Source organism: Coenobita brevimanus, chromosome 45 (assembly GCF_032717465.1).
Source record: "Coenobita brevimanus isolate Jiangsu-jjx chromosome 45, ASM3271746v2, whole genome shotgun sequence".
Classification (NCBI taxonomy): Eukaryota; Metazoa; Arthropoda; class Malacostraca; order Decapoda; family Coenobitidae; genus Coenobita; species Coenobita brevimanus.
Genome location: NC_136998.1, coordinates 40158414 through 40185817, shown reverse-complemented (window position 1 = coordinate 40185817; position 27404 = coordinate 40158414). Strand labels below are relative to the sequence as shown.

The window sequence follows — 27404 nt, the reverse complement described above, 5'->3', positions numbered from 1 at the left end:
TTGAGGCTTTGAGTTTTATTATTATTATTCATGTATTTTTCAGATACTGCAAGCAAAATTTACATCTGCAATTATTATGATTATTACTATTAACAGTAGCAAGTGTTATGGGTGCTTGTAAGAAACAGTTGTGGATTTATTCTTTGCCATGTCATTATTATTATTATTATTATTATTATTATTATTTAGTACCAACAAGTGTACATATATATTGTTCATCTCTAGAAGTTACAGTCTATTAACCATAACTTCAAAACGGTTCTGATCAACATGTATAAAACGATGTTCTAGTTATATTACACGTATCACCTTCAATCACTGCTGACTAACTAACAAGAGGTGCTTTAGTGAATTGAGTGGGGGATATTTATCATTCTTTACCCCTTCAGACCGAGGTTGTGGTAAAGAAGGATTGTTACAGCAATTCTGATTTTTTTTTTGTTTTTTAATAAGGCCTACGCTTTCTGAAACTCACTTGGAGTCGAGTGTTAGGAGCAAGACAATGAAAAATGGAACTGTGTAATGAGTCAGTTATGAAATTTTGGTATGTACTACTGTCCAGAGAAGGAGAAAAAATGTAGCTGTGTAATTGTTTAGAGGAGAAAAATGTATATACTGTATGTAACAGTAATGAGCCATTAACAAAACTGATATGTATGGTGTGTACTGCTGTGTATGGAAGTATCATAGTTGATATTGAATCATAAATCCTGGATAGCCACAGTAAGCATGGATATTCAAACATTTGGCGGGAACTTAGCAGCCAGATGATGCTTCCTGATATTTAAGTTACGATGAATGCAGCAAAAGTGTATTTTCTTGGAGTTTAACATTATACCCGTATGTTGTGGTAGTAAACAATGGAAATTTTATCAGGCTAAAAATCCTTGAAGTCTGCAGTGAAGTAGGTTGGCCTGGAGATCAATACCAGGATTTATCGTGCCTGCAGTCAGTTATTGGCTATTTGATTACCAACCACACTCCCGTAATAGAGTCATCGATTCTGTCATTATTCCGACATTTTGCAGTGTCAATTACCAGCTACAGTCACAGTTTAAGAGCAGGATATTGGAAGGTATCTGTAAGTTAGTTCAATCGTCCATTTTGCAAGATTATCGCTCATTAGTTCATTCATCCATTTGCAGTATTCCTGTTCAAGTTAGTTCATTCACTCACTTTGCGATATCTAAGCAACAGAACATACTTTTGCGGCTGGTTATTTGTTAAGCTCAATGAGAATCTAATGTTTGTGTTTTGGACTGCAATACAGGTTGATCCGTATGTATAGCTCTTCACTAGAAACTCACCAGATGTTAGCGTCAGACACTGATAACACTAAGCCAGCCCCACAACACACAAGAAGGCACCCGGTGAGTGGAAGAGGAGTGTTGTATATCAAACAGAAACTCTTAATACAAGAAGGTATGATGCATCTCTTGAGTTTATCATATATGGTGTAATGGGTAGCACATTTATTCAGAAACTTTAACATGTGATTAGAATTTCCAGAAGTCAACACAGGCTTTACTTAAGAGTCAGTGTGGCTTCTCAAATTTATCAGATAAAGTTGGAATGGATAAGGGATGGTGAGCGTTATCTTGGTCCCTGTGTCGCCGGGTGATGGTCGGATGATACGCCAGCCACTTCTTAAAACACTGTGACCTTATCAGTCACAGTGTTTTAAGTGGTTTATAATCAGTGTGGTCTGTGGGAGTGTTTTACTGTTGAATTTCTTTACCTTCAGCTACTTACAAAACTCCCTGCTGCTCGTTTTGACTGGATAAGGTGATTGGATTGGGTACAGAGTTGGCCACCCTCACAGAATGCAGAGTCAGGCAAAATATAGGTAAATAACGAAATATGTGGAGTCAGTCAGTGTAGATGTAGTTGAAGATAAGTAGTATCTGGCAATGGAGATTAACCAAAAGTTGAAAAAAATGTTGACGATAGAGAAATAGAAAGTTGAAGAAATGCGATATCTGCCAATATAAGTAAGTAGGAAGCTGAAGAAATTTACAGAGAAGCAGTATGGATAGAAAGTTCAAGAAATTTGGAGTCGGAAAAAAGATAAGTAAAAGTTAAAGAAAGCATTTAGCTGCTCCATGTAAACAGATTTTTAAAATAAGTGAACAAGGGCTTACGAGCTGAAGAAAACGTTTGGCTGCTCCACTGTTAGAGACTTTTCTTTGGCAGCCGGCAAGAGCACGTGATGCAGACTGACGGATGTTCCAATCCATTCCAATATATCTAGCTGCTTATCACTGGGGCGCCACACAGGTGAAGTAGTGGCTGGAGGGAACAAAGTGAAGGAAAACCTTATCAATAAACACGAACAGGTCAGGTGCTTACACGTACAAAGAGCGGGTTGGCGAAAGACAGCGAGTCTTCTTTTATGTTGATATTTACAACATGGTTGTAATCCACTGGCCTTGGCGGTTTCCTTGGGTAATGCTGTGTGGTGTTATAGGGATTAAACTGATGGTGATTTTAGCTGGTAGCCAAGGCATAGGCTGTGATGGGAGGGAAGGTTGTGATTTGTGTTGTTGCTGTGTTAGTATTTCCACGGTGGGAAGTGCAGGGTTAAGACTGTATTTTCATGGTCTTTCCTATTTTCATGTACTTTTGAGACTCCTCAGTACTTTTTTCCTTACATTTGTAGTTGTGGATATCGGGAATTACCATTTACTTGTAGGTTTGTAAGGGACTTTGTTGGTATTAGGAAAACAGATAATATTATGTAATACAATGCATATCAATGTGTGGTATGACATGTTAGGGTTTTGTTGTAGTCCTATGTCACTTACTGAAACATTGTCAGTGATGCAGAGACATGAATGATTTGTAGGAGAGTAGCATGGTTGTGTTTGACTGATACAGACTGGAACATATATAATGCTCCACTTACATTCAGCCGGGCAGTTGCTCGTGTGTTGTGGGGTTGGCTCAGTTTTATCAGTATCTGTCCTACATCATTTGTTTTATATTCCAAATGCCACAACCACAACTACATTAACCCAGTGAACTGTCCCCACAACACATACGATACTGCCACCACATGGGGTGCTAATGGAGAGCTTTACGTGTCGCCCTGTACGTCACCGAGGAAGAGGTGCTGGGGAGTCACCTAACCTCACCTGTACTAGTATCTCTGCAGTACATTGAGTTACTGGCAGTGTCCAAGCTTACCATGTCACACTAGCTCTTCCCGCACGTCTTCAGCAAACTGGTTTAGCTAGACCGTAGGTAGACAGTACCGGGTGATGGCCAGTTTTGTAATATCATTCCCACAGCCTTTTCCTCTTGCTCGACCATCACCCATCTATTTTTTAAGTTACTGGTACTTACTCGAATGTTGTTGGCAGTTACAGCACAAGAATCTGTATTTAGTCAAGGGGTCATGTACCGAGTGGCTTGGGAGATTTTGTAACATTCCTTAAGCTACGTCCACACTAAATCCCCAAATGCTTGCTGGCTTGGATGGTTGTTGGTGGATATTCTGTATTATTGTAACCCATAGGAGTTTCCATCAGGACCTGCCTGTGTCCAGTGAGGCCACTTGCATTGGTTAACGCTATGCTTAACATGTACCTCAACCTACCTGTGCCATCAAGCATTTGGTTTGGATGTGGCTTTAGTAATATATTTGCATATTACATTTCAGTGTCATATCATGATGATGAAAAACTCCACATCTTGATATTAAATTGATATACAGACACACAGGTGAATTGGAAGGAGGTTGGAAGACATTGCAAATGACGTGGAGTTGCATTTATCCTTGTCTAGCTTCGCCTGTAAGAAGCCATTGGTGAAACTGGTCGGGAATAATGCTCTGTTTCACCCATATTTTCTTCCCTCTCCATTCTGTGCTCGTCAGAATGTCTGTGCATATGAATGAGTGTAATATGCAAAATAAATCACTAAGGGAATGGTGCTGCGAGGCCACCTGTGTCACTTACAATTTACACCCCAGAACCAGTACATCAAGTCAGCCGTCTTCTTTGCGGTTTGGCTATGCAGATAAGTTCCTAACGCCGCCAAATGGCCAACACCTCAAATTCATCATACAGGATAGTCTGGAAATAGCGCTGCACCAGAAATGTTCAAACTGAAGGGCGTTTGATGTAACCTTCCTCCCCTTCATTGCAAGAAATCTTAAGTTCACTAGCTTGCTCTCGTAGCAAGAATAATAAAAAAAAAAAAACGGGTTAATTGGATTGAAATGGATTTAACTTTATCATCCACTTATCATTCCCTGTTCTACCCTGGTGACTTGTTATGATTATGTTCGTGTTCACCATCCACGGTAAATACGATCATTCCAATTTGTTCTTTGCTAAGGATTTTTTTTTTTTTTTTTTTTAGCGATGGTTCAAAGTTTAATTTTGTAAAAGTTTTTATAAGGAGTTTACCGTGGTTGTGTTTCGTGAAAGTCCCAAGGCTGGTATTCTCATCGCTTAAGGAGGCTCCCTACCATCGCTTCCTAGGTGATTTATTTTTGGATATGGCTGGTCGGTACCCTTTTTTACGTTACTTACGCAGAGTATGGCTTCATTAGATGGATTTATGTAATTCCGAAGACTAAGGCATAATAAGCAATATAAATAGCTTAAGAAGAGGTGTTAGGGAGCTTTCTTATGTGTGAGGAATAGGGGCCCAAGTGTCGAAGTCATTTTCTTGTTGTATTTGTACCTGATTGTTCGAGTCTTATTAATTCGTTTTATTGTATATTTTCATCACCTTTAACGATTTCTCTCACTGTAAGCACAGCATTTTGTCAACGTCACCAATGCAAGTACCAGAAGCCATGTGGAGTTTTTTTTTTTTTTTTTTTTTTTTTTTTTTTTTTTTAAATGCACTCATGACTTGCAGTCTCGTCACACACAAATATTTTATCAACAACGCTTTGCATACTGTAGTCGTTTGTTTTCATCTGATGGAACTGGATCACTTTTAACGAATTCTAAGTGGTGGTTGCGTGAAATTCAATGATCCATTGTTAGGTAAGTTTGAGTGTCCGTGGCTTCCATACCCCATTTACTCAACCTTGCCTAAAATTGCCATCTCTCTTTATGCATTACTGAGTTGTAATGAGAGGTTAAGACTAGATAGTCATGAAGAAGTGCTACGGATGGGATGTAGAGCAGTAGTATCATCATATGCCATTGCTCTTTGTGCAATAAGGCGCGAAAGGACGAAAATCTGGGTCATGTTAAGGTGAGAGAATAGCCAACTCAGCCTTCCAGCGTGACTACGCTAGCCATCCACTGAGCCGACATTGGTCTGGATTCTTCGTCAGATTAGAACGGACGCTCTATACTCCACTTTTCATCTCATCTTCTGGTACATTTAATACATCGAAAAAAAAAAAAAAAAGTCACTCCATACCTGACATTAGAGTAACAAATCCAGTGTTTGTCTAGCACAATATGTAGGCCAGTGCTGTAGAGAAAAAAAGTTAAAATAGTGTTGCATAAAAGTCATGGAGGGATTGCCACGCCCTGAACTGCTATTTGATGTAACGCTGTTTTAGCCTCCACTGTTACCAAGTAGACGAGACGAATACCAGTGTTTGTTACCAAGTTTTAAGATGTAAGGAATCGTACACATGCTTTTAATCTGGTGACGCATTTTTCTTTTCTGTTTCTGTCTTTGTCTCCTTCTTACTTTCTCTTACCACCACTGGACGATTTTTTAGTTATTCTAGGAAGGATATTTAGTAGTGAAAGTTAAAAGTTATTTCTAACCCCTCCAGTAAGATACTAAGAATTATAAAAAAAGAAACTCCGTCATCATATTAAGGGTTTTGTAATGGTGAAGGATTATGTAAAAATATCACAGATGCATCAGTAGGCTACTACGAAAATAGATGAAAACGTGGCCTGTCTGTAGTCCGTGTATTTGAACTAGGCAAACTGAGCCCCGTTCCTACAGTTGGATGATGTGAAGTTCGTTAAGTTGTATTTTAGCTTTTTAAAAAGGTATTTTTTCTTTTTTCTGTTTTCGGATAATGGGATTAGGCCTACTGATTTTTTAAATGATAGATTACACTGTACAAGTGGCTGAATATATTGAAAATAATTTGAAGCAGTTATACCAGCCAGTCATCTGCAAGGGGGGCGGGACCTAGTTCGCAAAGTAACATTGGACGGAGTATAGTAACGATGCATAAACTAGACTAGGTAGAAAATAACGTAGCCCAAACTTAGTGACTTCCCGCTGTCGAATTTATCGGCAACCTTGGTTTTTGTAGTCACCGAAGCCTTTTGTTAATTTGTACATGCTCTTAATGCAGACGTAGGCAAAATGGCGAGATTCAGCATATGCAGTGTATGTAACTGTACCCTTTTTACTCTAACTTGGCCTAAAATTGCCGTCTCTCCATCTTGAATGTTGTAACAGGATATTAACAGCAAAATATTATGATTGTTAGGAAGAAGTGCAATGAGAAGGATGAAGAGCCGTTGCATTGTCTTTTTGTGCTACTGTTCTACGTGAAATAAGTTGCGAGAGGACGAAAATCTGGGCCAAGTTATGATGAAGAGTATGATTTGTTTTTATTTTTTCACGCACGACCATTGATCTCCCCCCCCCCCCTCCCACAGATTTAGAAAGTAGAAGCTTTCGCCTGTATTCTCGGCCATTTTGATGCAGTGGCAACATTTGTCTTGTATTCTTGCAGTAGTCATGTTACTGAACTCGTCTTAGGTGAGACTACACATGATGAAGGTGTTAGTGGCCTTCAAGTGTGTGAGGTCTTTCACAAGTCGATTTAAAGCAGCGATAGAAAGAATAATTCCAAATGTGTGTCACCTTTTTTAAGAATTTGAATCTGAGATGAGGAAGATGTAGACAAGCCCCAAACTTTTGACGGGTATTTGTAAAACTAGTGGTGAGAGCAACATGTTTGAGTCGCCTGCATTTCTGATGCTGGAGTGGTATGCCTTCTTGTGGTGGCACCGATAAAACCAGGCGGCTCAACTGCCTGGTTATACAAACGTCCCTCAGCTACGTTCCTGTTCCCCAAAAGGAAGATGGTAGACTGCAGGACAGTTTAAACCTGTAGTCCACTGGCTTCACGTTTTAGATGAACCTGGGGTAGAACAACAACTAATACTACTAGAATAACTCATGTCCCTACTTTCCCACTAGAATAACGCATGTCCTTACTTTCCCACTGAGTTCTGTCTGTAAGGTGGGATGCAGGCAAGCCACACTAGTTCTAATATCTTACACAATGACCGTCAAGGAGTGGTGAGCTTGCATACGCTTTCAGCATCTCAGGTTTCTATGTGAAGACCGATTCACACTGGTCTGTCTATCATTACCAATATTGTTTGTGTTCATTTGTAAGGCCTGTAAATAGACGCTCTGTGATAACGACTAAGTCCTTAAGGTTTATGCAGATGAGTCACGTGATCAACACCAATACATTCCTCATGGCTCACTCAGTTACACCTCTCTCTTTTTTTTTTTTTTTTTTTAAGGGTTGCTGCGGATTGACCTTTTCATATGGCTTAGAGGAGACTTTGTAGTGAAGGGTTTAGTCATAATGAATAAAATTATCACAATAGTCCATCGGAATGTAGGAGCTGAACCCTTCAGTCGGGTCCCGTGGGGGTGTGTTACCTCCAGCAGACTATATTCTTTACCTCTAGCGACAAGGACAAGGTTAAACTCTATCTCTATCAATCCCTTCACAACTCGTCTCTATCTAAGCTTAAGTGTGAAGGCAGCAAGAGCAGAAAGATTAGTAAGTAACTAAATAAATCATCTGAATGAGTTACGAATTTTCGATGACAGGTGTACGTGGCGCCGTTTTCTATGCGATGTAACGCGCGTGAGTGTTGTCATGGCAGCTGGTCACGTGTTTGTTTACCCCAGGCTGACGCTCACGTGGTTTGTATCCTGTTACATTCCCCCTCCCCACACCCACCCACCTCGCCTCGCCCTCTGTAACATCTTATCCTTTGCCCTCTCCAGCCCCCTTCATTTCACTCCACCTCATCCATCGCACTTCGGTTCACCTAGCGTCGTTTCACCTCTCATTTCAGTTCATCTCACTCCATATTTCATCTCACTAGACGTCTCATAGTGTACTTCATTTCACCCTCATCCCATCCCTCACACCACTTCACTTCATTCCCATCCTCAGCTCACTAACCATCTCATCACCAGTTCCCTCATCTTCCCCTACCCAAGTCATTTCATTTCACCTCCATCCCTCTCACACTTCACCCCATTTCCCTTCACTTTGCCTTATCAGTTTCGTAATTTCACAGCCTTGCCTAGTTCTTCCCTTACCCCTTTCACCTCCACCTCACCCCTCATGTTACCACCCCATCCCTCATTCCACACCCTCCCACTCTATCATCGTTTCATCATTTCACTGAATAGATGAGGTTATACAGTCGCCCATTCTTCATCATGCGAACCCAAATGAATAACCACATGCTCACTTGAATCACAGGTCGTGTATAATCAACCATTTCATCATTCATTCTATTGTTGTATTCAGATGTATAAGAATGTATTTAGATGTTTGAGATTTTATTTGCGCTTATAGAACAACGATGGAACCCGATTGCTATTTACTTTATAATCAGAATTTCTCCTTAATTTACTCCATTCCAGACGGTTTTATCAATCTCATGGAAGTATTTTCGAACTGAAGGGGTTGTTTATAGTCTAATTAACCTCCAGTAATAGCCATAATTAACTCCGTTGCTGCAGGTCTTTACTAAGCTGATTGAAATTGTCTGGTAGCGAAAAATAAATTTAAACAAGGTCTTTGCTGGGCCAAGGGTTTAATCTCTTTATGGATTTATTGAACGCGTCTAAGAGGATGAGGGGACACTCTGTTGTAACTCCATCATGCTAGACTTTTGTTGAATATTATTACTGTCATTGGCGAGTTTCATCATGGTCACCGCTACCTCCACCAGCATTACCATCATCATCATCATCATTACCACCACCACCATCATCATCATCATCATCATCATCATCATCACCACCACCACCACCACCACCACCACCACCATCCTCCTCCTCATCATTATCATGGCCACCATCATCATCATAATCATCATCATCATGCCCATCCTTATCCTCTCCACGTGCTGGCCAGATCACGTGCATGTACAGTCGCCGTCATATATGTACAGTATACTCTGCAAAGAATCATTCATCCCATTTTCTATTAGTCTTTAGGAACTGCTTATCGTTACTACCAGCAGCTGTGGTTCACGTGTCCTGCAGTAAGAATTCACGTTTTCTTTTTAATTGTACACGAGAAGATTGCTAGCTGCTAAAAACCCACTTGTTTAGCTCTTTGGCCGCGTTCAGTTATATGGTCTAATTCAGGATTTTTTTTTTTTTTCCCAAACGATTTTATCCAGTTTTGACCTTTTTGCATTACAGGAAATTAAATTCTAGGCTGACCAAACGCATCAGGAAGGAGAATAAAGAATTTATATAACAGATTTTACAGGAAGATAGTTGTTGGTTATTCTTTATAATTTATGTAGTTAGGTAACTTTTGAATTTAATGTACATGGTGATAGTTGCTTAATTTATGAGTTAATAAAAATCTGACCACAGTATTCAAAATGGCTGCCAAAGGGTTAAAAACAGCGGCACAAGCGGTAAGGTAAAACCAGACTCATGTACAGTTTGCTCAAGGGTCATTTTATTTAGTATTTATATGGATAGATCTATTTTCCATTGAGGACACGTCTGAATCAAAGGCAGTCGTTGTAAATAGTGGATATAATGTTACAAGCTTGTTTATCCCAAATATATTTTGTATTGAAGATTGTGTGTTTTTTTATCCTTAAGAATTTTTGTATTGGATTGGATGATGATAGTAATGATGATGGTGGTGGTGGTGATTGTGATGATTAGGGACACCCAGATATCTGAATGGAAAGGCCAGAGATGGAGTGAAAGGAAGAGGCAAGAGTTTAAGGTGGTGAGATGGTGAAACGCTGGGATTGGATGGAACAGGCTGACGACCGAAAGATCAGTGGAAAAGGATGGGAGACGACTTTGTCCAGCAGTGGAGTGACGATGTCCAAGACTGGAATGTATAGATGTATGGAAGACGGTGAAATTTGGGTAAGACAATGAGATACTGTACATAAATGAGTGGGGTACATGATAATGATAGGAGAGTACAGTATTATATAAATACTCAATGGTATATGTAAAAGATTAAGTGAAATATAAAATTCAATGGGATGAATAAGGAAACAACGTTTGAGTGTTGGCAATTGACGCGTGTGTGCGTATGTTCATGCAACTGCTAGATCAATACCACTGAAGGGGAGGCGGGCAGACAGGCAGATGGACCCATATTTATCAAAGATTTTATCGCCTAAAGTCCTAAACCATGACACACCACCCGTAAGCGAATAAAATCGTTTTGAGGTCTGTGTCATCTTAGAGTTTAGCAGTTTCCATTTCAAACTGTTTTGTTTTCATGTGATGGGGGCCTCTCACAACTTGAATACTTAGTTCCTTTTAATTCAATAAGCCTTAAATCTGAGGTCGGACTGAATCTTCTTGGTTACCAGTCAAAATTATACTAAGTCGATTACAGCTAACCATCAGCTAAGCTGACGAAGGGTTACAGTTCATTGTCAGATGGCAATAAAGCAACTAAATACCTAAACTCGATTTGTTTGTATCTTAATGTAGTTTAATATTCACCTTAGTTTTAGTGCTACGCTGTCTATACGGGTAACAAGGAATTTTTATACATGAAAGTTCATGTTGAGCCAGCACCTCATAAACTGAACTGCTGCTCTCCGTGCTCGTAATCTTTAATACTCCTCGAGATCAATAGCCATCATGAAGAAAACAACGTCAAATCAATAATCAAATGCATAATAGAAGAATGAACCTGCAGTATAGCACTGTAGTAGTGGAAGGAAGGGAGCCAAGTAGAAGGTAAGAGCCACTAAAAAATAAAAGACTTATAAAATATAAAGCTTGTGAAGTAATATGCAGCTACAAATAACTGCTGAAAATTTGCAGTACCAAGATACCAAGCCTTAAACACAAAACTCAAATTAAAGAGTTAAAACTTTGGCCTTCATATGATCCAAACAATGTTCAGTTGTAAATGCCATTACAAACAAGTTTCAAAAGATGAACTGTAACCAGATATCGACTTTCAAACATAAAGTTGAAATTAAATCGGCAAAAACCTACAATTATGATGTATTTAGGAGCCAATTAAAATTTGAATTACGCGCCGCTTAATGTTTATAAGCGACCTGTCAGTCACTCGCCCAGCAAAAACGAGTTGACGATAGTTTGGTGCGTGTTGCTTGTGGTTTTTTCGCTTCCAAAGTTTCCACAACTCTACGAAACACACCATTTTATATGGTAAGGTCTTCTTGAACTCCTCTGGATTATTTTTGGTACGAATCAATTAGGTATAGTTCACAATACATTATCTCGGGAGTGAAATATGATACCATGTCACGTGAACACCAACGCATGTCATGTTCGTAGGTAAACGCCTGGGGAGACTACTTTTGGTACACTGCAACTACATTACAGTGCAGTACACCATACACTGCAATGCAAGTAACAGTGAGATACATAACAGTGGCGCTACAGTGCAATGTTTTCGACTAAACACCCCTCCTACGCAACTTGTGGCAGGGTTTAAAAAACGCGGTTGATATTATACATGGCTCTGCAGTCTCAGGGGAAGTACTTGTTATATTTATCTTATCCCACCTATTTCCGGCAACAGATGGTGAGTAATTAGTTGCCTTTGGGACTTGCTTCAACCTCCAGTTCAATGAAAACACTGTGGCCAACCTCAATATATAAGGGAATTCTGTAAGAAACTTGGCGTCATTTGATTTGATTTGTTTTTGTAATACAGGCAACACCAAATTGACCAGCATTGACAATATACAACATTAAAAACAACATCTTGCTGTAAACGCCTTGCTGGGTCACTTTTCATTTACACAAACTGATAAACAGTACAATGGAACACGTTAGATAAACTTACAGATTGGGTGACAAGACTTTCAGTTGGACATATTGTCAGATTGTCCCCAATACACTTCACTTTATTTTTCATGCGACGATTGTTTCCTTATATTGTTTTCTCGATTAATTTTCATGGTTTCATACATTTTTTGGTGAAGGGCAGCTTTTTTGACGTCGAAGGAGTAATACTAAAATTCGTTGTCACAGGCACTGGGTAATCTCATGTTGAAGGTGCGTGTGGCCCTCATTGCGCATGCCTATGGTGTAGTGCACATGCCCAGTAGCATGACAATGGCTTGCACGTGGCTCCCATGCTGGAAGTCGTGGGTTGTATATCTAAATTATGCCATACAGAACATTAATGCATCATATGTGTGTGGCAGGAAGAAAGCTGAATGTCTTCAGTCAGGAAATTACAAAGTCGACCGAGGTAGGTGTGTAAATGTCTCATTGCAATACCGGTAGATGTTATCAAAACTATCCGTGCACATACTGTGGGCATGCTCGAACTTGGTGCTTGTCAGTGTCATTTGCGCTGGTTGATACGTGCTGGAGGTTCGCATGTGAACAGTTTACTGGATGCTGCCTGCATGAAGAACATTCTCATGCGATATCCATTTGAAGAAAGTATGAACGTATTGCGAGCATGCTTGTACTTGGTGCCGGATCCTAACTTTGCCACGTAACCACCTGTATTATTTGTAGGTTAGGAGGTCGTATTGTGAATGGCAGTGCATCTTCCAGAGTGATTTAGTTTACATATTACGTATACCTAATTGCATACTGCTAACAAGCTGTTCAGAATGCACTGGTACGGTACTTTTACCTAATAAACCGTACACATCGGCCAGCCTTTTTCAGTCTAACCACTACACGCTACACAGTAACACCAACATTGTTAACAATAAAGTTCCCTCCGTAATAGTTAACCCCTCCAGTCTGGTGACGTACTTTTTATTATTGCCATCTACAGACAATTGTTTTGGCTTTGGAGAGTTTTGGAACTGGAGGGAGTAGGTATAGCTTTAATTCCTTCAGTGCTGGTTATTTTGTCCCAGATTGCATGAAATTGTAGAGTGACTTGGTAGAATGATATGAAAGGACGTCACCGTGTTGAAAGGATTTAGTCACCAGTAAGTAAAAAAAATAAAAAAAAATCCATTACATCATGCTCATTGACATCACAAGCTTTTTTAGTACAAGCAGAAAAAATGTTCATTTGAATTGTTTTATATGCTTTAGTGCATTTTTTGTATTCTTTGTATTTGCATCCAGGAATATTTTTTATATAAATATTTCAAGTTTTTTTATTTATTTATTTTTTTTTGTTAGCCTTGGATGTCCAGCCCGCATTAAAAGAAGAAAAGGAGGAGGAGGAGGAGGAGGAAGTTGATTGCTTTCATCAGTCTCAGGATTTCTTTGAACAGTTTCGTTCGTGTTGCTGTGAAAATTGCTGTGCTATATTAAAAGCAAGAGAAAGTATTATTGAAAAAAACAATTTTATAGAGATGTGGCAACAGTAAGGCAACTTCAGTATTGCCTGTAATACTCAGCAACCCCATTACAGACGCCATTAATGTATCTGTTTTTCAGCCTCAGCGTGTAGGCGTCAGCAGCTGTGTGGCAGAAGGAAGGCTGACTTGATCGAACCTAATAAAACCCAAGGAAGCAATATTGTGGGCGTCTTCTGAAAGCTGCTGGTACCTTGCCGGTGTTGGTACGTGATTGTTTTTTTCTTTTTTTGTTTTTCTTTTGTTCTTTCTTTTCGTTTTCTTTTCTTTCTTTTTTTTTTCTTTTTTTCTTTTTTACTAGCACAGGATTCTTGCTTTCTTATTGTTGTTACATAAAGATGAGGAAGTAAATTCATTAGGTTTGACAATGGGCGCACTTCACTACCACCACCACCACCACCACCATCATCATTATCATCATCATCATCATCATCATAATCCCAGTACTGTTTGTCACTAATATTCTAACAGCGCACCGCACATCATCATCATCATCGTGACTAGGTTCTGGCTGCTGCTATATGATTGATGAGAGAAAACCTTGCAAGGTAAAGTGTAATAACATATTTTGCCTTGTTTTTGGTACTTGGAAAACTTAAGGCATTCAGATATACAGTAAATTACGAGTATTTGTGTTTCAATATATGCCGCCTTAATTTTTTTACTACAGTGCGTCTGGTTGCTCTTCAGTTTTAATGCATGCAGGAAAAACAATTATTCCATCGACATAACCAGACCTGACCAGCAAATAGATGAGTACAGTGTAAGTTAATCGTATATTGAAGCTTTTCATTAACGAGCATACAAGGTGGCTCCCTAGCATCTCGTCCTTAGCGATGTGTTTTAGGATATCATTTTGAACGTTATTTATGAGGAGTGTATAACAAATAACACAAGGGAATAGCAAGGGATAATAAGGAAAATAAATCGCTGAGAAAAAGGTGTTAGGGAGCCTCCTTTACCGACGAGAATGCGAGCCTAAGTTAAGTGCCCAAGAGTGTTAATTAAGGTACCCTTAACCCCTCTCGTGGCCGGGGTAACTCTAGAACTGTATTCCAGCTGACAGTAGACGATTTTATTTGCCTGATAGAAGAACCATGTGTGTGTGTGTGTGTGTGTGTGTGTGTGTGTGTGTGTGTGTGTGTGTGTGTGTGTGTGTGTGTGTGTGTGTGTGTGTGTGTGTGTGTGTGTGTGGTGTAAAAGCAAAATTCAATCCTACAGTAACAGTGAAATCGTCTGGAGGTAGCAACATTAAGCCAGTAGAATAGATCAAGGGTATGTAGAGATTAAGCTGCCGAGAATACGTGCAGTAATGTAGGGTGTAAATAGTAAAGGCAGTGTTGATAATAACGTCAGTAATGTAGTGTATTCAGCAGGCGTACCCATTGACCTTTGCAGAGGGTCATTAATGCTTGTGATGGATGGACGTGTTTGGGTGTGATGGTGACAAGGTTGGGTTGTGATGGGGCTATTTAAGGATGTTTGTGCTTGTCGTATGTGTGTGTGTGTGTGTGTGTGTGTGTGTGTGTAGTGGGCATATTGTGATACGCGCACGTTTGTTTTTCTGTTAGTGTTGGCATCTTTGTTTTTCATAATTTGTAACCAAAAACCTGTCTCGTCATCTTATGCAAAAAGTTCACAAAATTCCAGCGCTCAGAATTTCGCTGCAACGTGTGGGCTTGATACTGCGTTCTTAGGGATCACGGTCCACTCCACCCTGTCTCAAGAGGTTTGAAGCCTGGCAATCCACTCTGCTCAATTTGCGAGGGACATATGAGGTTTCCTTTCTGTGTGTGTGTGTGTGTGTGTGTGTGTGTGTGTGTGTGTGTGAGATGAGTTCCTTTTTTTTTTATTATGTATCCTGCTTCACTGTTCGTTCCCTGAGGCCCAGCAGCCCTCCTACTTGCTACTCTCCATCGCATGTCACCACTTGGGCACTGATACCCACCATCCATATTGAATAAATATATTCAGGGCTGGTGTGGTGGTATTAGCAGGGGTGTTTGTATGACGTCGTTGAGTCGTGTAATAGAGTCTGTTTAACGCATTTCAAATCATACTCATCTCTACTCCAAACTTTGACCAAACTCGCGTTCTTTCATTCAACAGGCAGCATCTCCAACCACTTGATTGCAAGGTGAAGGGTTGATAGGCGAAAAGGAAGTCTTGGTAGATGAAAATGATGTAACAGAAAAACAGAGATGATAAGGAAAGGAGGAGCAAGAGGAAGTGGTAGCATGGAAAGGCGATGGAGGTTGGGTCGATCAAGGGGGTGAGGAGAGGGAGGGAGGGAGAGAGGGAGAGGGCGTGGGAGGGTTAGGGGGAGGGAGGAAGGCAGGGAAGGAGAGAGGAGTATATAATGAATAAGAGAAAATTTAAAAGTGGCGGTTTGTAAAGGCGATGGGGCGGGATCAATTAGTAGCAGGATGAGGAGAGAGGGAGGGAAGCAGAGAGCGTGGATGAAGGAGGGAGGGAGAGAAAGAGGAAGCGAACAGCCACATCCAAGTCATATAAAAGGGAGAGGAGAAAGCTGATATGGAACTGGGGAGAAGGCGACGTGATGGTATGGAGGCGAGAAACGGTGGAGGAAAGCTAGATCGATCGTAGAGAGAGAGAGCGTTTGGCCGCACCCCACTCCTGCTGGACCAGTATTAACCAGTTTGAGGGGACCCACCAGAGAGAGAGAGAGAGAGAGAGAGAGAGAGAGAGAGAGAACGGGGGGAGAAATAGTCAGCCACTTGATATTTTATTGATTTTTTCGTACCAACTCCAGACGATTTTCTTCAACTTAGGGGGGACCTCTTGTCGTGAAGGAATTGGTCAGTTTGTTTATACCTGACGGAACTGAGCCACTCACACAACTGGAATATAATAAAATTGTAATTCGGTATGCGGCTTTCATGGATTTGGAGAAAGCATATAACAGGGTGGATAGACAAGGATTGTGGAAAGTGTTAAGAATATATGGAGTAGATGGGAAGTTGTTGAATGCTGTGAAGAGTATGTATAATGGTGCTAAGGCTGCAGTGCGTGTGGATGGTGAACTAAGTGAATTTTTCTCTTTGAAAGTTGAGTTGAAACAGGGATGTGTCATGTCTCCATGGTTGTTCAATCTGTACATGGATGGGGTAATAAAAGAGGTACATGGTAGGGTAGTGGATGTTGGAGTGGCCCTGATGAGAGAGGATAGTGTTTGGAAACTCCCTGTACTGTTGTTTGCAGATGATACTGTGTTGTTGAGTGAAGACAAAGGGGAGCTGCAAGGCTTGGTGGATGAGTTTGGGTGAGTGTGTAAGAAACGGAATCTAAAGGTGAATGTAGGGAAGAGTAAAGTAATGGTCTTTGAGAGAGGTGAAGTCAGTGAATGTACAGCGAGGTTGGATGGTGAGGAATTGGAAAATATGAGTACGTTTAAGTACTTGGGTAGTGTGATGAGTAAGGATGGAGGTTTGGAGGGTGAAGTGCTTGAAAGGGTACAGCAGGGAAGAAAGGTTGCTGGTTCTTTGAAAGCAGTGATAAGAAACAGGGAAGTGAGCATGGAAGTGAAAAAGTTACTACATGACAGTATTGTGATACCAACTCTAACGTATGGAAGTGAAGCTTGGACGTTGTTGGAAGGACACAAGTCAAGAGTGAGAGCAGTGGAAATGAGTTATTTAAGAGGAGCCTGTGGAGTCACATGGAGAGACAGGCTGACGAATGAGGATATAAAGGAGCGTTGTGGTGTGGATGTGGATGTGATAGGAAGCGTTATGAGGAACACACTGAGGTGGTTTGGCCATGTGGAGAGGATGGAGGGTGAAAGACTGACGAAGAGAGTGTATGTGAGTGAGGTGGAGGGGGGAAGAGGGAGGGGGAGGCCGAGGATGAGATGGAGGAATGGGGTGGAGAGGTATATGAGAGAGGGGGGTGTGAGTTGGGAGCAGGGCAGTGAAATGGCGGGGGACAGGGCGACTTGGAGGCGATTTGTTTGTGGCCACCCCAGACGGGATTGAGGCGTCTGGCAATAGATAGATAGATAGATAGATAGTAATTCGGTGAGTCATGGTAAGAGGTGCGAATGAGGCCCCTTGTTGTTGGACCTGAACACAGTGAACTGCAGGCTGAAGTTGTCCTCTTACAGTCCACCGTCCTTCTTTTGGGGAATGCGGAGGGACATGAGGGACGTTTGTATAACCGAGCAGTGGAGCCACCCGGTTATATCAGTGCCACCACGCAAAGGAGTCAAATCAACCGTCCAGTCTGATTAGGCCCGGTCATCAGTGGGAAGAGGCTAAGGATCCCGTCAGACTATAACAAATGCACTATAGTCACAGTTTTATCTCTAGACACGAAATGTGAAACTGGTTCCAGGCTGGTCCCGTCATGCCACTCTCTGAAGGACGCACCCCACGCCTATCCAGTTACCGCCTTGTGCTCACAGTGTAGGATTTCGGGAATGTTTCTGGAGGTGTGTGTGATTAATGTATGTTTGGTTTGTATACCGTATGTACAATATATATTAACCTCTCACAGTAATTATGTCTTGTCATATTATTCTTACCATCATCATCATCATCATCATCATCATCATCATCATCATCATCTAATCCACCACAAAATATTTAGCCATTGATCCTGAGTGTTTGGTTTATCTTAATTGACGCTGTTTTTCGGTGGAGACACGTTAAATAGAGGTGGTAGAGAGGAGGATAATATTTTAAGTGCGATGATGCCATTTTATTCCTACTTCACAGTACGAGGCGATTGTGTGTGTGTGTGTGTGTGTGTGTGTGTGTGTGTGTGTGTGTGTGTGTGTGTCTAGAACCCAGCAAACGAACTCTACGGTCTCAGTTTACATACAGATACACAATTAAAAAACATTTCCCATCCCCGTGTGCCCGACCTCTAGGAGGGTGAGCGTGGCAGTGTTAAAATACCCCGGACGCGTATCTCTCTCTCTCACACACACACACACACACACACACACACACACACACACACACACACACACACACACACACACACACACACACACACACACACACACACACACACACACACACACACACACACACACACACAGTTACCATTATAACTGACCAGTGTTGTAAGATACTAGAAAAGCTGATGAGAAAAGTTTGGGTAAAACATCCGGAAGAACACAGTATGATAACGGAGAGGCAGTTCGGTTTTGGAAAGGGAAAATCATGTGTTACCAATCAATTAATTTACTATGATAGAATTACAGAAACATTACAGAAAAGAGAAGGATGGGTGGACAGTATCTATTTAGATTTCAAGAAAGTATTTGACAGAGTACCACACCAAAGACTTATGGAAACTGTACCATCAAGGAGGTATCCAAGGCAATCTGTATTGTTGGGGGCAGGATTTTCTCAGAAAAAGAAATGAGAACAGTACTAAGGGGAAGTTATTCATCATGGAGGGAAGTGACCAGTGGTATTCCACAGGGCTCAATGCTGGCACCAATTATGTTTTCAGTATATATAAGTGACATAGACAGTAACGTTATCTAAATATGTTTGCGGATGAAGCAGAAACACAAAGGAAAATTACTAACACTCATTCTTGCAAAGAGCTGCAAGAGGAATTAAATAAGCTTCATGAATGAAGCAGTAAATAGCAAATGGAATTTAATTTGGACAAGTGTCATGTAATTAAATTTGGTAAAAGCGAGAAAGACCAGTTAGGAAGATCAACCCTGCACACATCAGAAAAGGAGAAGGACCTAGGAGTGATAATAACAGACTATCTCCAGATGATCACATCAGTGATAAGGTACGAAACATGTATACACTGCTTGCTAATATGAGAAGAGAATAGCATTCACAAATAAATGAAGACATGCTGAGAAAGATAATAACATCATTCATCAGACCAACCCTGGAGTATGCATCAATAGTCTGGAATCAACCTCTCAAAAAACACATAGATAAGATTGAAAAGGTACAAAGGGCCGCTACAAGATGGGTACAAGATTAAGGGATCTAAGCTACGAAGAAAGACTAGAAAACTTGAATCCACCAACACTACAAGAAAGAAGGAAAAGAGGAGACATGATTATGCTATAGAAATGCATCTCAGGGAAAAAGAAAATAGACATAATTGAATATATAACCTATGGGGATGCGTCAGCAAGAGAACACTGCAAAAAAACTACATAAACAGAGAGGCGATAAAGACTTAAGGAAATTCAGTCTCCCAAATAGGGCAATTGATCAGTGGAATGCACTACCGAATGAAATAGTGTGTGCCAGAACTATTCATAAATTTAAGGGTATGTATAATAAAAATGGTTTAATACACAGGATAGTACGAACTTGACTCATTCCTGTAAAGATACAATTAGATAAGAACAATTAGGTAGGTAAGAACACACACACACACACACACACACACACACACACACACACACACACACACACACACACACACTGCGCTGCTGTTTTAGCCTCTGAGTAATATCATTAATTTTTATTATTCATCACTATCCTCTTCTGTCTTTCCTTCATTCTTTCCTCGTCCTTCTGCCTACGGGTGACTTTACTCTCCCTCTTCTGTCTTTCTTTCCTTCATCCTTTCTTCTTTGTTCTGCCTGTGGGTGACTCTACACAGAGTGACAAGCCAAATGGTTTCCTGTACACCAGGAAACCATTTACTACGCTGTGTGGTAACCATATAATCAAATTTTGGCGCCTGGTGGTTTAGTGGGTAATTACGGCGCTCGAATCGGATTGAGCCGGTGAAGGTTTATATCCAAGGGGTGGTTGGGGTTTATTGCTTACGTAATGCCACTCAGGGATGAGTGAGGCTGGTCACTCATCTTAAATGTCAGGACCAACTTGCTTAGCCCTGGGCTCCTACGCTTCTCATGGGGCAATGTAGGATTGGATGATGGATGGATGGATCACCATCATCATCACCAAAGTAATCATCATCACCACCATCATCATCATCGCTGTCATAATGATGATGATGACATTAAGAACGATGATATGAGAACGACAATAACAATAATAATAATAATGGCGATGATAAAGGTAATTCTCAATCTGACGATGATAAAAAAATGATGACAATGATGATAGCGTTAACACAATTGCCGTGCCATCATGAGACAGTGGGTTGTCGGCAAGGTGTGAGGGGACAGGTGGAGTGGGTGATAGTAAAGACGGTGTGGACTTGACACAACGACGCAGATAACTAGTATTGATAGTGAGGGTGGACGTGGTGATAACGATACGCTGGCTGGTGGACATGGCGGAGATCGTGCCGTCGAGGTCATCTCTCTCTCTCTCTCTCTCTCTCTCTCTCTCTCTCTCTCGGCTTCGAGTTGTTAGTTACTTATTCATTTTTTTTTCATACAGTGCATAATTTTCTTTTACGTTCATTTACGTTGTGTCGAAAAGTAAAAAGATATTGTTAAACTAAACAGTAATAAGGGTAATTAAGACACACACACACACACACACACACACACACACACACACACACACACACACACACACACACACACACACACACACACACACACACAAACATTTCGACAACCACCAGAGCACATCAGATCCGAATACAGTATGACAGGCTGTTGTATGCAGACTTCCTATATGAAAAAAAAAATTAGTCTTCATTTAATATCAACAACAGTAATAAAAATAATAATAATAATAATAATAATAATAATAATAATAATAGTAAACTAATAATAGGAAGAACTTGAAGCCATCTGACCATGGGATCTCACTACCCACGTAGTCGGAAAGCTTTTCCTCGGCACAATTTTACACTTTCATTTCTGATTTGACGCAAATTCAGGATGTAAAGCACACATAAACAAAACCAGCCAGCCAACCTCACAATTGAAACCATTACCACTACGCTCGCTTCACAACGCGGGTGGTAAGCGTGTGGAGCGACAGTGTACCGGTATTCATGTAATTTCATTTGTGAGGTTGCCTGTCTGGCTTTGTGTGTGGGCTAACAAGATGTCTTACGATCGGCTTGAGCTATTAACATGAATTTCAGGGTATCAACTCTTGGTCGAGTTTGAAAGTAGGCACTCGGGGTCAAGGTCAGGGTCACCAAAGGTCAACTAGTTGATCTTTCGCAGCCATTTTGGTGACCTTGACCTTGACTCCGAGTGGCCATTTTTGAAATCGTGCAAGATATTGGCCATATCTTGATTCCCTGAAAGTTTCATGTTGATAGCTCAAGCCGTTCAAGAAATATCTTGTTTACCCACAAAGCCAGCCAGCCAACCCCACAACTGAAAACATTACCACTTCGCTCGCTTCGCATTGCGGGTGGTAATAATCTCGTGTAATAAATAGTGTGGGTGGGATCCAAAACCATCAGCCTCCATAGATTAGATTGATAGATAAGTAAATAAAATAAAATTTCCCATCACGCTGTCCAGGAGATATGAAAGCAGTGAGCACGTGAAACTCTTAAGTCATCACAGATTCATCATGTGATACCCACTGATAAGGATCACACGGGCTCAAAGGGCGTAGGGGTGGCGTGGCTCAAAGGGCGTAGGGGTGGCGTTGTTGAGAGAGAGAGAGAGAGAGAGAGAGAGAGAGAGAGAGAGAGAGAGAATTTGACTTTGAGGAACTGAAGACGATTGAATAAAGCAGAAAATGCAGTGACTCATGGCTCAGGACTATCAGAGTGTCTATTGCCAGACGCCTTAATCCCCTAAGGGGTGGCCACAAGCAAATCGCCTCCATGTCGCCCTGTCCCCCACCATTTTACTGCCCTGCTCCGAGCTCACAGGTAAGACGAATACGGTATGTCTGTTACGCTGAGGACAAGGTGAAAATATTAGCTTCCACTATTTTCAAAACATATTGAGAGTTGGCCTGTCATTCACAGTTTTTACATATAGAAGCTAACACAGTTCTAAGTTGACATATTATTCTGAAATTTTGCCTGTGGGCAGTAGGAGCCAACACGATTCCATCAGAGACAATTTGAGTGGAGAAGTGGCGTCATATCAAACTCTTAGCAATATTCTATCGGTTAAGTGAAATGTGGCATGAATGTACCTAAGACTTTCATATCTTTTCGACAAAGGGATACAGCCCAGAACAAATTTACGTCGACACTCCTCTGCCTGCATTGTATCCCATTTTTCTCATTCCTCCCTAAACGACAGAGAGCATTCTTTCTTTTCATGGTCTGTTGTTTACCGTTGAAACCTCATTAACCCCTGGCATACCCCCATTAACCCCTGGTATACCCCCATTAACCCCTGAAATACCCCCATTAACCCCAGAAATACCCCCAATAACCTCTGAAATACCCCCAATAACCTCTGAAATACCCCCATTAACCTTTGGAATTTAACCCCTGGAATACCCCCCATTCACCTCTGGAATACCCCCTTTAACTCCTGGAATACCCTCATGAACTCCTGGAATACCCCCATTAACCCCTGGAATATTCCCCATTGACCCCTGAATACTCCCCATTGACCCTTTTAGCATACTGACATCCCTTTGGTTTGTTCTTGTTACCACACGATTTTATTCGGATTAATATTTTGGAGAATTTCTCTCTCTCTCTCTCTCTCTCTCTCTCTCTCTCTCTCTCTCTCTCTCTCTCTCTCTCTCTCTCATCTACAGTAACTTACCATCCAGCAAATAATTTTATCTAAGTTTGGCCTCGTAGACCTCGTTTTCTGTTATAGGTATGTAAGAGAAAGTGGGAACGTCATTACTTTCGTTTTGATAAATCATGTAATATATAGCATTATGTGTATTATTATTGAAACTTTGATAATTATACTTAAATTATAACATTACTATTTCTCAGTTTATAGCGTTTAGGACATGGGTACAGAGACTAGAGTAGGAAGTAAAAAATTTTATCTTGGTACCGAGATTATGGCTACGTTACACAATAGTTCGTTTGTTACAGATAGTAGCACTGTTTACATTGCGTCATTTCAATCCAGGAAGCTCTGAAATTTACCTGACATTATCTCTCCTATCTAGAGCTGCCACCCGGATTCGCAGAGGTCGCTAAAGTTGCTATGAAAAGTTGCTAGAAATTTACTTAGCACAAAAATACCTGGAAAATCGCTATTATGTAAGATATAATTACTAAAACATGAAAAAGTATGGGAAAGAATTGTTGCGAACTGTAAATGTTTATTGCTGTAACTCTATTACTTTAATTTGGCCCTAATTTTCGCCTTATTGTAGGTCATATCTGGTAGCTCATTGGTGGGAGATAATGCTGATATATCCTTTCCTTATCACTTCTTCGTGATTAGCATTATATCCTAGTGTTAATCTGCCGTTTCTACTATGCATTCAAGATTGAGAGGTGGGAGTTTTAGATGAAATTAAGGTGAGATGAGGGTAAATCTATAAAATGGCTATAATGGCAGCCCTGCTCAAGTTCCCCCCCCCCCGGCTACTCTGACCTTGAATTGGCGTAGAGGTCAACGGTGGATAGTGGTCAGAGGAAGCACTTAGCTGTCTGTAATTAACGTGACGTCACTGAGGTCACTGCAGTGATGAGTCTTTCGGATGTTGGTTTCGTTACCCTGGGATATTTCGTAATATACTGTATATTCTGTACCTAACATCCTCCCTAACATCTCCTCCTAAGCGATTTATTTTGCTTATGATACGTTGCTCTCTTCATCTGTGTTATTTAAATCATTCTAATATCACCAGACTGCATAATTATCGTACAAAAGGGTATTAACCAAACATATCCAAAAATTAATAGCTAACGAAAAGGTGTTAGGGAGCTTCCTTAGCCTGAGTCTTGCCCTGGTATATCCCCGGCCGTGCCATATGAGCTTTACTATCTGGCACTTGGATTTCATTGACTCATTCCTGCACTGATAACAATACTCGTGAATATTACCACCTTCTGAAAACCCGTCTGACATTGAGGGGTTAAAAAGCTCTCTGTTTAACTCTTAACGCCACATGATGTTAGTCGTCTTTAGATATTCATTCTAAACCTATTCAATAAGATGTTTTGTCCTTTATTTATATTCCTGTCTGTAGAAAATCATTATTAACCATCTCAGTAAGGTGATGCTTCCTTTATTATATTCTTACTAACTTTATTCAGCTAAGGAAAATATCATACAGAAGAGGTTATATATTTCCATTAACACCTTCACTACCGCATTAGTTTTATCCCTTTATTCTTTTTCATGTTTTTTATTATTTCTTTCATTATTTTTATTTTTATCCTTTATTCCTTTTTATGTTCTTAGTTTTTTCCTTCTACCAGTTCAGTATTTAAAAAGGGTTGTTGATAGTGAAGGTGTTATCAAGGTAGCGATGACTGATAGGCGTGGAGATAATGCTGAGTTGTGATGATTTGATTGGACACGGCTAACCAAACTACTCAGCAAGTAGTCATGAGAGAGAGAGAGAGAGAGAGGGAGAGAGAGAGAGAGAGAGAGAGAGAGAGAGAGAGAGAGAGAGAGAGAGAGAGAGAGAGAGAGAGAGAGAGAGAGAGAGAGAAATCTTAGGCTTCTAGCAGCCACGTTCAAATTTGGACGAGGAAAGATGGAATAGGAAGAGGAGAGGGAGAAGGGGAGGAGCAGGAGAGGAGGAGAATAAGGTAGAGAAGACATGGTGGAGGAGAGAGAGAGAGAGAGAGAGAGAGAGAGAGTCAAGTTTCCTGTAGGGCCAATATAAAACACATAATATACATCAGTTTAATTGGAGGGAGAGAGAGAGAGAGAGAGTATATATCAGTTTAATTGGAGGGAGAGAGAGAGAGAGAGAGAGAGAGAGTGTCAAGTTTCCTGTTGGCTCTGAATAAAACACATTGGTATAATATATATCAGTTTAATTATATAAGATTCTTTACACCAAATGTACATAAGTAGTAGCAAGTATTTATTTTTTTTATTCTTCCTCTCCTCCAGTAACTAATGGCCCGTATTCTCGCCGGGTATGGACGCTCCCTAACACCACTTCCTTAGCGATTTATTATCCAAACTGCTCATCAATATCCCCTAGTTTGCTTTTTACGTCTTGTCAGAGTGGATATAGCTGGCATGAATAACAAGAATACGGTAACGGAGCAGAAAATAAATCGGTAAGGAAGAGGTGTTAGTAAGCTTCCCATCCGAACTAGAATACTGCTTAATGACCCTCTAAAACGCCCCTTCATGGATTCTCTGAAAGAACGTTGGCTTTCATCCGTCTGAGCAATTAATTTCTTTGGTCAAAATACACGCCCTGCAGGGGGGGGGGATAGGGGTCATGTTTTAATTGGCTTTCTGGATTTCTTAGCACCTTTCCCTTTGCGATTTTGTCTGGGTATTACGCTTCAGTATTCCCCTCTGTGTTATTGCTGTTTACTAGATTGTGTTGATGTAATGGAGTTTTATAACGTACAGTGGAATGTTAAGGTGTAATAAGCAAAATAAATCGCCAGAGGACAGGGCATACGGAGCCCCCCATATGACCTAAAATGCATCTCCATGTGTTTTTTGAGATCGGTCTTCGTGGCATCTCTTCCTAGGCGACTTATTTTACTTCCTACATCTTGATATTTTCTTCCATATTTTTGTATCGTTTAAACATGCACCAAGTCTGCAGCAGCAACATAGAAGAGGATATTGAATGTAACGTGGGGACTAACTCGCTCAGAGACAGGCGTTACGAGATCTTCAAAACCACTTAGAGTATGACCGGGGTTCTCACAGGCTTAGGAAGTTCCGTGGCAGCCTCCATAGTGGCGTACTGATGCATATGACACGGTAATACATTTGTCTTTGGTACTGCTGCCTATGTCAAGTCTTTTTAATATTATTATTATTATTATTATTATTATTATTATTATTATTATTTGAATCCGAATATGTCGATAATGGATTCAGAGAACATATGGAGGAATAAGAATACTGAGTTCGAAAATTATGGCTAAGGAACACACTCACACACACACACACACACACACACACACACACACACACACACACACACACACACACACACACACACACACACACACACTTCCTGATCCACCTACAGTATTCCCTAGCCATTTTTTGCTTATTACAAATTCATTTCCTTTTGTAACATATCTTTTGAATTTTGTTTGGAAATTGGAAATGAAGATATAGATTTTTTTTCGCATATTTCACGGTCATATATTTTTCTCGGCTCATTATATCCTGATGAAAATATACAGGCCCTCCTTACGTATCATAGGCAGAATATACTAGTCACGAAGAAGTGCCAGCGAGTCTCCCAGGCCCGCAAGAACAGCCTTAGTGGTGCAGTGTGGGGCTGATGGAACTTGTGATTGTGTTGAAAGCTCATCCTTCTTTCAGCAGGTATAAAGAAAATTAGGCCAAATCTCCTCTTGGCCTGGGAGACATCGCAACACCTCCTTAATAGCGACTTATTTTGCCTATTACACCACAACATTCTCTTAGGAAGTCAGTTATATCTTTTTAATATCGATATAATATTACACTAGTATCCTATAAGTCGATATCAAAGGTGTAATAGTCAAAATAAATCGCTGAGGAAGAGATGTTAACGAGAACTCCCAAACCAGCGTGAAGAAAGGGCGCAATGATGACAATAATAAACATGACTAATAATAAATAACAATGGAAACGTGATGTGCATACTTTACAAACGTTTAGGCTACCACCAGGAAAAAAAAGATAACACTTAGATGATAAACACAAAGGAGAGCAGCAGCAAATTGGTCCGTAACAAGTGATGGAACTCATAGATACACAACTCTGAATGTAACAACGGAAAAACACCTTAACAGATCAATTAGGTAGATCAACGTAACAGACACCGTATTTTATCATATATATTAGGTCGTATCCTGAGTGGCATTGGAGTTTCCGTAGCGCCT

General features: G+C 40.6%; 1 long non-coding RNA gene across 1 annotated transcript in view; it reads left to right on the top strand.

The window, feature by feature from the left end:
• Positions 1 to 10860: 10860 nt before the first annotated feature.
• The window catches only part of LOC145398353 (uncharacterized), a 47196-nt gene continuing 30652 nt past the window's right edge, over positions 10861 to 27404 (top strand). Inside the window, exons 1-2 of the long non-coding RNA XR_013897120.1 lie at positions 10861 to 10953; positions 13612 to 13735. This is a non-coding gene — a long non-coding RNA (uncharacterized LOC145398353). The remainder of the gene's footprint in view (positions 10954 to 13611; positions 13736 to 27404) is intronic.